The following is a 12,587-nucleotide window of genomic DNA, read 5'->3' as shown; positions in this document are numbered from 1 at the left end:
AGCAATTTTTCCAGTGCAATTTCCCTGGGCTTCTCTAGCTCCCACATAGAAATGTGCTTGCCATGTGTAACGCTGAGCATTTGAAATCTTTGATTTGTATTCAAAATATATTTTTAATACAAAGACTAATTTCCAGTTTGGCAAGAGGCATGATGAAAAAGCTCTGCAAATAGCAGATGGCCTGCTATAGGCCATTTATTTTACTATTTTACCACCTCAGGCCTATGTAGGCTTCCATATGTTGGTTGGGTTGAGACATTCTGCAGCCTTCATTCTAGTAACTGGATTCTAACCTTCATCTTCCTTAGCATTGGAAGGAAAAAAAAAGCAAAAGGAAAAAATGAAAAGGGAAAAAAAATATGATGAAGATGAAAAGAAAAGGAAAAGCAGCAATTTCAAAACTGTCACTAGAGATGGTAGAGCACTGTAACTGTGGTCACAGCCTGGTCCTCCCCTGTGAGACCTGGTGGACCTCTCTCATGAGAGCAAGGTTTCAGCAGCCAAAACCAGCAAGGGTGAGCTTTGCTGGAACACATCTTTGCCCTGCTAGATGCGGTGGAAGATGCTGCAAGAACTGCTCACACAACGTAGTGGTTACCACGCCAAGTTTGCAGCTGTTTCCTGAATTTCCTTTACAATTATATTTCAGTGTTGTTTTGCATAACAGTAAAACACAACACCTGCTTCAAACTGCGGTCCCATTCCAAGCGCTGCAGTTCTTTTGAGATAGAAACTAGGAAGAGTGAGCAACAGCAGAGCAGCATAATTGCCCTGCACTGAGAAGTAAATACAAATGAAAACATCTTCCTGCCACAGAAATGACTGTCATTAACAAGACAGGCCATCAGAGCGCCCAGAAAAAAAAAATACAGAGTTTTTCTTTTACACTGCAAGAACTTTAGAGCCTTCATATGTTAAGAAGTAGTGTGAAAATTACATACATAATGTTATTTTTTTCCGCAATTAAAAGCAACAATATGAAACAATGCATTAAACCAACAACAAAAACATGCTTGGGCTTTCAAAAAAGCTAAATGACACTGCTTTCAACAACCCAGCATAAGAAAGGTCAGAACATTAAATTTCATATTATAGTTCACTCATGGAAGAAAAATCTAATTTGTTCATAAGAATGAATTATACATAAAGATAATAGGCGTTTTTTACAATGTTTGTAACAGTCCATGTTACAGAAAGAAATTACAACTAACTGGCATAAAACAAATGACAAGAGGACACTTAAAAAGCTGCATTAAATACTTTCAAGTTGACTCTCAGATTATAAGTGTATAAGCCGCAATTGCTTCCCATTGTTCTAATCTTTAATCTTAAAAATAAATCTGTACTTAAATTGAGACAAAGCTGAACAAAGCATCCTTTTAAAATGAAATTCAACAACAAATGCCAGATTGGGGGTAAAAAAAAAAAAATATATATATATAATTTGAAGCTGGCTTCTGTATCAATTCTCTTAATTTCCATTTTCTACTCCATAGAGTACTACAGCTCAACTATCAGAAGTATCTAAGTATTACCTTCTTTACTGTGAACGTCTCTGAAGAAAAGAGAAGAAAGAAGCTGAACACTTCAAAACTTTAAAACGAACATATCTTAGGCCCAAAATTAAAAAAAAAGAAATTAAAAGAGACTTCTTCGAATCGCTACCATTTTTCTTTCTCCAACTATGAGCACTACTTGAAGGTTACACACGGGAGATGAGTACGAAAAAAAATAAAAGTTGGATTATCTTCTCATCTATCAAGGAAAAAACAACGTGTAATATCTTCTGCGCCTTTCGAGGCAGTTTTAAGTAAGAACGCCAATATTAAAACCCCAAATGATGCTTTTTCAGCACGTTGCCTTTTCCCAGCTACAGGCTGTTATCCTTTCGCAGCGTGTATCTGTAGCAAGACAGGAGATGTGCCATTGTACGCTCTGCCCAGCCTTACAGGTATAAACCGGCGCTTTTTCGGAACGGGGCTGGCCCAAAGGCGAGCTCAGCTAATTGTAAACCCTGTCAAAAAACTGCCACGAAATCTGCCCAGCTCAATCCATTTCAATGCAGCCTTACATCGCCCAGAGAGCCACTCACACGAGCCCTGCCTGTGCACACCAAGGCACGCGAAAAAACCATTTCCCCAAATAAAATATTTACGCCTTCCTCATCTGAATTTCAAAAATTCGCCTCTAGCTGGGCTCGGGCTGTGGCACAAAACGCTGAAAGGCAGGAGCCGGGAAGGGTTAACCCCGTGTCAACACCTTCTGGTGCTCCGTGCGCTATCCCGGCGCTGTTCCACCGACACGGCACGCTGCACCCACCGGGGCCGCGCCTCGGCCCCCGGAGCCCCCGGCGCTCCCGGAGCGCTCCCGGCTCCCCGAGATGCTGCGCTGCAGTTTGCCCACAACTCCGCGCTCCCACTCCCCCCCGGGCCCGGCGGAGGCTCCGCACCCCGGCTCTCCCCCGCCCCGTTCCCCCCGGTACCTGGGCCCCCGGCCGCTCCCCACCTCCGGCTCCCGGGCCGCCCCGGCCGCGGCCCCGCGGGGCGCCGGGCTCGCCCCCCGGTGATTGATGGCTCCGGGTGGCCAATGGCTCCGGCGCGGCCCCGTCCCGGCGTGTGCCGCCGCAGCCCCCGCCCCGCGCCCCCTGCCCCCGCCCCGCGGCACCGGGGGGCATCGCTGCCCCGTCTGCGCCCTACGTGCCGCGCCGCACAAAGTTCGCCTGGCCCCCGTCCCCGCGGTGCCACGCACCCCAAGGGCTGCGGGGGGAGGATGCTCGGCTCGGGGGAGGGATGCCATGAACTCCTCAGCAGCCGCGGGCGAGCGGGGGGTGATGCCCGCCGCTTTTTATTGCGGCCCCGCCGAGCCCCGCGCCGCGGCCCCAACCCCTCCGAAGGCTCCAAGTGTCTGAGGCCTCCGGGATCAGGGTTTCAGAGCGGTTTCTCTGCCGGCGAAAGGGCGAGGGGCAACTCTGGCGGGGAACGCCGAGCCGACCCGCCTTTCCCTCCTTACTTTTGCGGCGTGTCCCCCCCCGCTCTCCCTCGCCCCCATGCCCGGCTCCCTCCGCGCCCGCAGCCCCGTCCCCGCGCCCGCCCGCTGGCCCCAGCCAGCACAAAGCTCCCCGGCCTACCCTCCCGGCCCCGCCGCCGCAACCCCCACCCCGACCCCGCACGCCGGCCCCGCACGCCGCCTCCGCCCCCGGGCCGCCCCCGCGCCGCCGCCCCCGCGCCCGGCCGGGCAGCGGCGAAGGGCAGCGGGGGCACGGCCTGGGCAGCGGAGCAGGGCAGGGCAGCCTCGCTCAGCGCCGCCGACATCGCCGCCCGGGCTGCGGGGAAGCGCCGCTGCCGCCGCACCGACCCGACCCGACCCGACCCGGCGGGCTCGGGCGGTCACGGCGGGGGCGCGGGCGGCCGCGCTCATCCCCAGCATTGTTCGCGGGAGGCTGGACCGGCGCCGCCGCCGGAGCTGCCGCCCGGCCCCCCCGCGCTGCCGCCCATGACACGGCACCTCTAACCCGCCGCTTTGTGCGCCGCTGCCCCCGCCGTGCCCCGCTGCGCCCGACACCGGCCCGGGGCCGCTCACCTTCCTTCCCTCCGCCGGCTGCCGCTGCGGGCGGGTCGGGGACGCCTTCAGCGCGGGCAGCGGGGCCGCTCCATGGGGCTGCGGGGGCGCGGCCGGGGCAGAGCCTGCGCCCGACCCCGCGGCGGCGCCCGGCGGCGGCGGCGGCCCTGGCTCGGCTCCGGGTCCGGGTCCGGCTGCGGGAGCGGCGGCGGGGCGGCGGCGAGGGCGGGCGCGGTGCAGTGAGCGGGGCTGCCACTGGGGTCAGGGAGCAGGCACCAGGAAACACGGCGGCCACGGCGCTGCTCGCTCACACACACACACACAGACACACACAGAGACACGCACGGCTCCTCCCGCTGCCTCGCACTTCGCCCCCCCGGGCAGGGAGGGAGAGAGAGCGAGCGAGCGCTGCTGCATTTCCCAAGTGGCGCACAAGGCTCCCCGAGCTGCGCTCTCCCTGCCGGGGTCACAGAGCCGGAGCCCCCCGGGACCCCCGACCCGCCCCGCATCCCGCATCGCCGAGCGGCTCGTCCGCTGCCCACCGAGATGACAAAATAAATAAGTAATAACAATTAAAAACCCCCAAATCCTCAGAACGGGTTTTCGCATCTTCCGCCGCACCTTTCGTCAGCGGGTGTTGATGCGGTGCCCTTCTCCTTTGTAGGTAAGCTCACCTCAGCGACCAGAAACACCAGGGTTCGCCTTTCAGGCCGAGCATTGTCTTAGGGTAACTGGGGCTTTCCTATGGGAAAATAAAATCAGGGATGTGGCTGTTGTCTTTTTTTTTTTCCCCCACTTTTTTCTTCCCCCTCCCACCCCCGCCAAGATCACAGCAATTGTGTCAACAGCCACAACAGTAACAAAGATTTGACGTGTTTGTTCTTTTACCTTCAAGACAGCAAATGGAAAGGGGAGACTTCCAAAAATATATGACAATGAGGGGAAAGACAGAAGGAAAGAAAGACAGAAGGAAAGAAAGACAGAAGGAAAGAAAGACAGAAGGAAAGAAAGACAGAAGGAGCAAGCCCAAATATTTTTGAATAGTTGAGCAGACAGAAAATAAATAGCAGGCCTCTACTAGTGAGTATAAGTGACATATATTTTAAATAAGTAATTTTGACTCTAGCCATCCTTCAGATATGCATGGCAAGCAGGCAGGTTTTCCTTTGTTGCTGAAAGCCATGAGAAGGGTCTCCTGTATTGCCAGGCAGAAATCCACTGCGATGGAGTGTCCTGTTTAGAAACATGGCAAAGTAAAAAAAAAAATCAACCTGAAAAACACTAAATGGCATAAGACTTTTTTCCCCAAATTTTCCCTTTCACTGTGATTTTTTTTTTACAGTTGTCATTATAACTTTTGAAAGAAGTGAGCTCTGCGAACCACCACAGGAAAACTCCTCCTTCAGACAACAAGGCCCAGAGATGAGTTGTCCTCCTGACCAAATCAGAGCAACACTTCCAGGGAAACTTCTCCTGGGATGGAGTCTGCACGAGTATTTTTAGCTGGCTTCCTGTGACCCAGCTGGAAAACCAGCAATCCAGCATCCTACCCATATCCCTGCTCTCTGGTGGGAACAGGGAACCCACCAGGGAAACTGATCCACTCAGCACCAGGAAAAACCTTCTGCTCTGGTGTGGGTCAGCCTCCTCACCCAGTCCGCTTCACAAATGCTCCTGCTGGGACTATCCAGGGAGAGAGATGAGCAGCTGAGGGGCAAAAGAGAACAGGAGAGCTCCCCTGGTCCCAGGAACACCAAGGGGGGGTGACAGGGAGCAGGTTTGACCCTGAACCTGCTGCATCCCTCCTCCACACTCACAGCACCGGGACTTGTCCTGTTTTGTCTTTACACATCTGGAGCCCCTGGCACTACAAAAGGAGCTCCTAGCACAGAGGAACAGGGAAGAACAGGGTAGGGGACTGGAATTCGGAAGCTCGCAGACCTTGTCTGTGGTAGAGAAGGAGATCAGCCATTTCCCTGGCACTTCCCTGCCTCACTAGTCCTTACTCACAGCAAGCTCCTGGTGTTTGGGTTTTGCTTGTATGAACCCAGACTGGGACCTGCTTCTAAGCTCGCAGCTTTTTCACAGTAACACCTGCTCACCAACAGCAGCAAGCTGTAACACAGTCATCAGGAGCATTTCTGTTCATACATGACTTAACAAACTCTGGAACATTTTCTGCTAAGGGCACCCAGCAGAACTTTTCCCTTTTACAAACTGCTTGTTTTCAGTATGCTTTCCAAAGAGGTACTCACCTTAGAAACCTGCTGGCCCCAGAGTTGCTACAGGAAGGAAAAAAATATTTTACTAAGTAAAGGGAAGGAGTAGAGTTTTTCTGAGGGAAGGAGTAGAATCCTGCTGCCTTTCTTCACTAATTCACAAGAGCAGCATCAAAATGCAAGCACACAAAAATAAAATATCTATATTGTGGCTGGAACATGCATTTGTTAACAAACACATGACAAAAGGATTTCAGAGATAAATTCAGAAACCCAAAAAGTAAATGCAGAGTTTGAGTGTCACAGGAGTGATTTTTCTAGCTGGGTGAAATTCAAAACAGTGAACAAACAGCTTTTCTTTACCTTAATACTGCCTATTGATGATAATGAAAGACATGTTATACATGAAACTTTAGTTCTGTTCAGAGTTGGCACTGGATTTTGGTTTTTTTTTACACGTGTATGAATCCAAAGTGATTATCATCAAATGCACAGATTGAGGAGATGCACGTTCAAAATTATAAAACACTATAGAATCCAGAAAAGCACACCCATTCTTCACAATCTATTATGTCATCTTTAATACATTTCATAGGTATCACTGCCTCCAGTTTCTGCCAAGCACAGGACAGAGCTAACAGCTTATGAGACACACACAGGGTACTTCAGACACCCTCAACAACAGACACCTACCTATTTTTGCTCTTTACTTCAGGAAAAAAAATTCCCAATTATCTGTAAAGCATTACAAGAAACTTCATATATATATGAATAACTTCAAGCCCACCTCTGAGCAGTCGTTCCTTAAATAATCAGATTTTTTCAGAGATCTTTTGCACAGAGAAGAATTCAAACCAAACCAAACCAAAAAAAAAACAAAAAAACCTTTCAAACACAGGCAAACTACACAAAAAAATGAAGAAAAAAAATCAGATTTTAAAAAGGCTCCTTCCAAAAGGGCAGAAGGGGTTTTGAGGCAGACCCACAGCAGTGTCATGAATCCTTGTGCTGGCACAAAGCAGTGCAGGACCAAGGCTGGCACAGCATGTGCTGCACCTCCTGAAAGAGCCAGGCCAGGGTTTCACACTATTTTTCCTTTGGACACAGTACCAGAGGAGTTTGAGTTGTTTGTTTCAATTTCCTGGATTTTTTTTTAGCCATTTTAAGACCAGAGCACCAAGGGTTCTCATTTGCACTGCAGACAATTCAGTTTCAGCCTGCAAAGACTGGGACACGCTGGTGCAGTACTAGACAATGCATCTTTTAATTTCCTAACATTTTTTTCATTTTCCTGACATTTTAACAAAGTGGATTTTGGTCCAGTGGATGGCCACTGGTAGCAATCTTCACCAAAAGTCACTGGATTTAGCACATGTCAGCAGAGACCAGTGCAATTCCACCAAAAACTGCATCTTAACAGGCTCGTTCCCCCCATTAAAGCAGAAATTCTTCCCTAACTGTGGAACAGAAGAAAACTGCATTAGTTTGGGCTTCATGCCCCACTGAGCCCCACGAGGTTCCAAATTTGCTGAATATGTTTGGATAGATTCTCCCTTGCTCTGTTCTTTCACGTGCAGGCCATAAGTCACAGGGCACTTGGTGTGCATGCTGGCCAACAACATGAAAACAACAGGAAAACAGAGCATTACTTACAAACAACAAACAAACAGGGAAAAAAAAAACTCGAGAGCAACAGGATTCCAATTTTGCAAGTTGGGTTTTTTAGCTCTTAGGGCTTCTTAACAAAATTGCAGGCTGGAACTGGCAGCTAATTGAAACCCAAAAGCTGAAAAACCCCCCAAACCTCATGGCTTTGGACTTTCATAACCTGTCCCATCATGAATTTCTAGCTGACTTTTTCCCCTCACAAACAGGCCTATAAACTGTTCAGTACTCCAGCAAACACTTCAGGAAGAACCCCCAGCCTTTCCATAGAAAAGGAAGGAGGAGAAAAATGACAATTGCCAAAAGGAACTGAAATTGGAGCCTTCTGTCAGAACCTGGAGATACAGAAGAGCAGGTCATTATTCTGCCGATAGAGCATCAGGTAAGATTACTGAAGGAAATATCACCAGCTGCCCTCTGGGCAGTCTTTTTACATTTGATGGGCCAGAACTTTGTCACAGGATAATGCTTGTCTGCTGCTTCGCCCCTTTAAGTTAAATAAAATTCAATATTTGTTTGGAATTTTCCTACTTACCCTCTGTAAAAATAAAGTGATGCAAAAATAACACCCAGCTGGAGGAGAAGTTTCTGTCCTTCTAAGAACTCCCAGTGTAACTGATAGTCATGGTACCTGGAAAAGAAATAATAACATTAATATTTTTAATATTATATATCATATAATATTAATAATATTACGTATTATATATTTTCTATATTATATATTTATCATATATAAAATATATTATATATATTTTTATATATAAAATATATATATTATATTATATATTAAATTATATATATTATATATATATTTATATTTAGTACATATAATAATAGTATATGTTATAAATATTCATAATTTTCCCTGAACATTTTGTTTTTCAGAATTAAGAAGGATCCATGGGTGATTTATTTCTTCACAACAGAGAAGGCAGTTTTGTATGTACATTATGATGCAAGTGTTGTTTGATGGAGAGCAGCTCCTGCACAGGCATCACTGCAGGAACTCCCAGGTGCTGGAGGCTCAGGGCATATTTCAAGGAAAGGTTTTGGGGCTCACACTCTGGTCAGTGAGCTGTGGCAGGGAATACACACCTGTGGGTGCTTTAACATCCTATTCATTGCATTGCAATTTGCCTGTTTAGAAGGTGGATGCCTTTTATCCCCAAGTGATTGCTTTATCATTTCATTAGTTTATTATTTGACTCAATTATTCATTGAGTCTAAGCCAGGGCATGGGAAAACCTTCAGTTTAATTCACCTGCAGCTCAGGCACTCAAAGCCCATTTTGTACCAAACAATTTTGTACCAAAATCTGATGATGTGTGAGAAAACAGGCATTGCTAGTACAGAAGAGTGTCTCACAAACCTCTCCTCTCCTTGACCTTTAACTTATTCAACTCCCTGGCCTGTTCATCACAGAGATTCTCTCTCCTGTGGCAGACCCTGGTCACACACTGCTTCTGCTCCTGGTGTAACACAAACTGTGTCCCCATGGGTCTGAGGAGTCACACTGATAGCAGATGCCCTCCTGTCTACACTCTAACTCTACCCCTGTCCCTCTGACTTCAGACAGAAGATTCTGTCAAGTGGTTTTCCTTTGCATTTTTCAAATGTCAGGCTCCACAAACCAAAATTCCTGCAGACAGAGAAAAATTCTTCTCACTACTCCTGAGAGAATATTGCTATTCTCTCCTATTGCATGGAAAGTTATGTATGAAATTCTCCAAATCAGTCAAAATTCCACACGGAAAGCAAATGGAAAACCTGAAATTGATCTTATTTCTCCGTGCAAGAAAAGCATTTTACATGGTATTAAAGAAGAGAGAGTATTACTCCTGTGCTATCTTCTATACATATTTTTTTTTGAAGGCTACAGATTTACTGGCAAATTAATCTGATGATGATGATGACCATTGTCAACAGCTACTCAGAGTTAACCTCTTTACATCTAAACAAATAGAGCTTCATGCCTTGCATAATTAACTTCATGCTTTTGACAGACACGAAGAACTGTGCTCTCCAGGAAATCTGCAGCTAGTTCTGGTTCATCCAGATTCCCTCTGGGTCAGAACTGTGGTGTCCTGACAAAAAACTGCAGGATAACCATAACAGAAAGCCTTTAAAGGTTTCAGGTGTTCCTATATGGACATATTTTCCAATCTGAGCTCTCTAAATGAAGGAAAAGACTTTCTCAGGAGCCTTGTCACTTGAAATGTCCTGGTAACACTGCTGATCCGAAGGTAACACTTAAACCTAAGAGCCTGAAGCCAAAATCTTTACTATGTGCTAATTATCATCATTATCAGACTCTGCTGTACAGAAAACACAGCTCATGTTGCTTAGGAATCCTCCCATTCTGTGGGGAAAGAGCAAACCTGAAATGCACAGGCAATGCTCTAATGTAAGCCAGCTTTTTGGGAAGGAATGGTGAAGGTCCTACAGTATCAGTACTGGTCAATGCTCATTTTTATCCCTCGATTTGGCATTTTAAAAACAATCAATATTCCTTACCAGTTATTGTGTGGATTTTGAATGCATCCAGGCTGAAAACACTTGCTAAGAACTGAGGGATGTTACACTCTTTGTTTCAGGCACCCTCGGAACAGAAATCCTGTATTCCAGTTATTGTCTGGAATCTGAGTTCAGTGTTGGCAAACCAGGCCCTGCATGTCTTTGAGGCATATGGAAATTGATGATGAAAGTGTCTAGTATAACTACAAGTATAATTTGATGGAAACTGGAGCAGTGAACTGTGAGAAACTGCTAAATCAGTGTCATCAAACTCGGCTTGAAAAATAATGAAACAGAAACACCACCGGGACACAAGCAACGCAGTGCAAAGGCTGTGAAACCAGAGAGCACATACAAAAAATTAGGGAAACCCACAAGAAATTAAGTTAATTGTTATTTTTGAAACAAACATACAGTACAACTTTGATGGAGACAGTGACATCACGTCTCCTCCAAACTGTTCAAGCCCAAAAGCTTGGCAGGAGCTGCTCCAATGGAATATCATGTTCAGCCCTGGCACTCTCTCCTGCCTACCCAGAACCATGTGCAGAATAAGAACAGCACCGTGGCCAATCCTAGTTAGAGCTCAGGTCCCTGGGGGCAACAGGAAAACACCAAAATAGAAAACATATTACAGTTTCAAAGCAATAATATTACTGAGGGGAATAAAATAACTATGACCTCAGAAGTAAGATGACATTTATTGCCTAAAAGTTAACAATTCCTGAAGCTGTAAAAGTATAAATAAGGCCTGATGATGGCAGTGAAAATATCCTGATATTTCTTTATTCATACATTTTGAATGAAAACAAACCAAACTTACATAGAGATCTGAGAGCAAGAGGACAAAGAAAGAAGATATTGTAATTTTTGTATATTAGATGTATGTTTTGTTTACTGATGTTTACCTACATCAGTAAACACACACTCATATTACTGGGGGAAAAAAATGAATTATTCTATTTAGTTCTACCCATGTTTTGAGATAGAAAAAAGTGTATGCATGCCCAAGAAAGGGATATAAGCGTGCACATTCGTAGACTTGCCAGAAAATTTGTACAAAAAGATCACAGGGAGACAGAGACAGCTGGAAAAATTGGAGCAGGGGCTCTGATTTTCATGCCAGTGTTACACCTAATGCAAAGGGAATGCAGATGATGGACTGCAGCTATATGTTATTCCTCCTGACACATCTCAGTGTGCTTGCAGAGCTGAGAAAAGACTGCAAAGTAACAAAAAAAACCCCAATAACCAAACACAAAAATCTCCAAAAACCCACACAACTAAACAACAAAACACACAGAAATTATAGAAACAGTGTTATTATTTAATTCAAATATGTATCCCTCAGTACAGTCATCAACATTTTCATGTACAAAAGACAATATCAAGATTGAGCAGCGGATACCAAGCAGGAGCTTCTAAAATTTGAAAATTTAACTAAACTGTAGCTTCAACCTCACCATGACACAGGGATGGCAGAAACCATGAAATGGAAAATGAGCAGACACAAACATCTCTTGCATGTCCTGTATCATGTTTTCAAAGAATTGTAATGAGACGTTTCTGCATATGGATTTATGCAGATTAATTACCAATAAGCCTAATTAGAAAGCTGATATCTCATAATGTCTAATATCTAGAAGATATTATCTTGAAGATTCCTTTCTACTAGGGAATATACAGATAGGAGCTTAGTAGAAAAATGCCAAGTGGAATCCTGAGAGGACTTGCTGGAAATACATTCAGGTTTTTAAACTAATCTAGGTGTGGGTTCTGATCTCTTTTCCCATGAGGTGACCTCAAAACCTTCGTGTTAAAAAGTCATTTTCCCTGCCAGCTAACCCAGACCATGCAGGTGAGGAGTTTTTCAGTGTTCCTTTGCCCCCTCAGACCCACTGATCACAATTCCATCTTTTGTGACTTCTGTGATCCATCCCAAACTGGGACCACGCTCAGAAAATTGCTTTCTCAGAGAAAACCAGTTCATGAAATCAGCTCTAAGCCTCAGTTAGAATTTAACCAGGTGTGTGGTTAAACCTGGTGTGCCCCCAGGGAGGGCTTCAGTGGATTCCAGCTGTGCATTCAAACCTGCACAGCCTTGGGCAGGGGCTCTGTTTGTACCACCCTCCTTGCCACAGTGACCCGCCCACTGGGATGTCCCAAAATGGGACCTTTTATCTGATTTATCTGTTTGTAAAGACAAACTGTGTCTACAGAACTAGATGTCCCACCTCGGGGAGGGAGAAGGCAAAAGGAAAACACTAAAAACACAAATATGGCGATGCAGAAGACAAAGGAAAAAGTAGGGGTTCAGTTCCAGCTTTCCACAAGCCCATATCCAGTATAGGGGGCCAAGCATACAAAACGCTCCAGCTTTTAAAACAAATCCAGACACAAAACTTCTCCAGATCAGCTTGTGGCTCTACCCACCAGCAAGACAAACTAATCATCTGACAGTGATTTTTTTCCCATTTAGAACAACCTGCTAGCCTTAAGGAGGGCAAATCTAGAATAAAATGTATACTTAAGCTTCTGTCCAAGCTTCAGGCTGAGGCTGTACTTGATGTTGAGCAGACAATACAGGATCACATTCATGCCACTGAAATCCTTGGCTTCACTTCCAGTTAA

General features: G+C 46.0%; 1 protein-coding gene across 4 annotated transcripts in view; it reads right to left on the bottom strand.

The window, feature by feature from the left end:
• The window catches only part of MPPED2 (metallophosphoesterase domain containing 2), a 120,672-nt gene extending 116,422 nt beyond the window's left edge, over positions 1–4,250 (bottom strand). The window contains exon 1 of one of the 4 annotated variants that reach the window (XM_066551720.1): positions 4,233–4,250. The gene's annotated coding sequence lies outside the window, so the exon portion shown is untranslated. Of the gene's footprint in view, positions 1–1,535; positions 2,308–2,482; positions 2,532–3,579; positions 3,695–4,232 lie in introns of those variants that run through there. The other 3 variants (XM_066551716.1, XM_066551719.1, XM_066551718.1) reach the window with 3 other exon arrangements.
• Between the last annotated feature and the right edge of the window lie 8,337 nt (positions 4,251–12,587).

Source organism: Molothrus aeneus, chromosome 6, assembly GCF_037042795.1.
Source record: "Molothrus aeneus isolate 106 chromosome 6, BPBGC_Maene_1.0, whole genome shotgun sequence".
Classification (NCBI taxonomy): domain Eukaryota; kingdom Metazoa; phylum Chordata; class Aves; order Passeriformes; family Icteridae; genus Molothrus; species Molothrus aeneus.
Note: the sequence above shows the minus strand (reverse complement) of the source record. Positions and strands in the feature narration are given on the sequence as shown.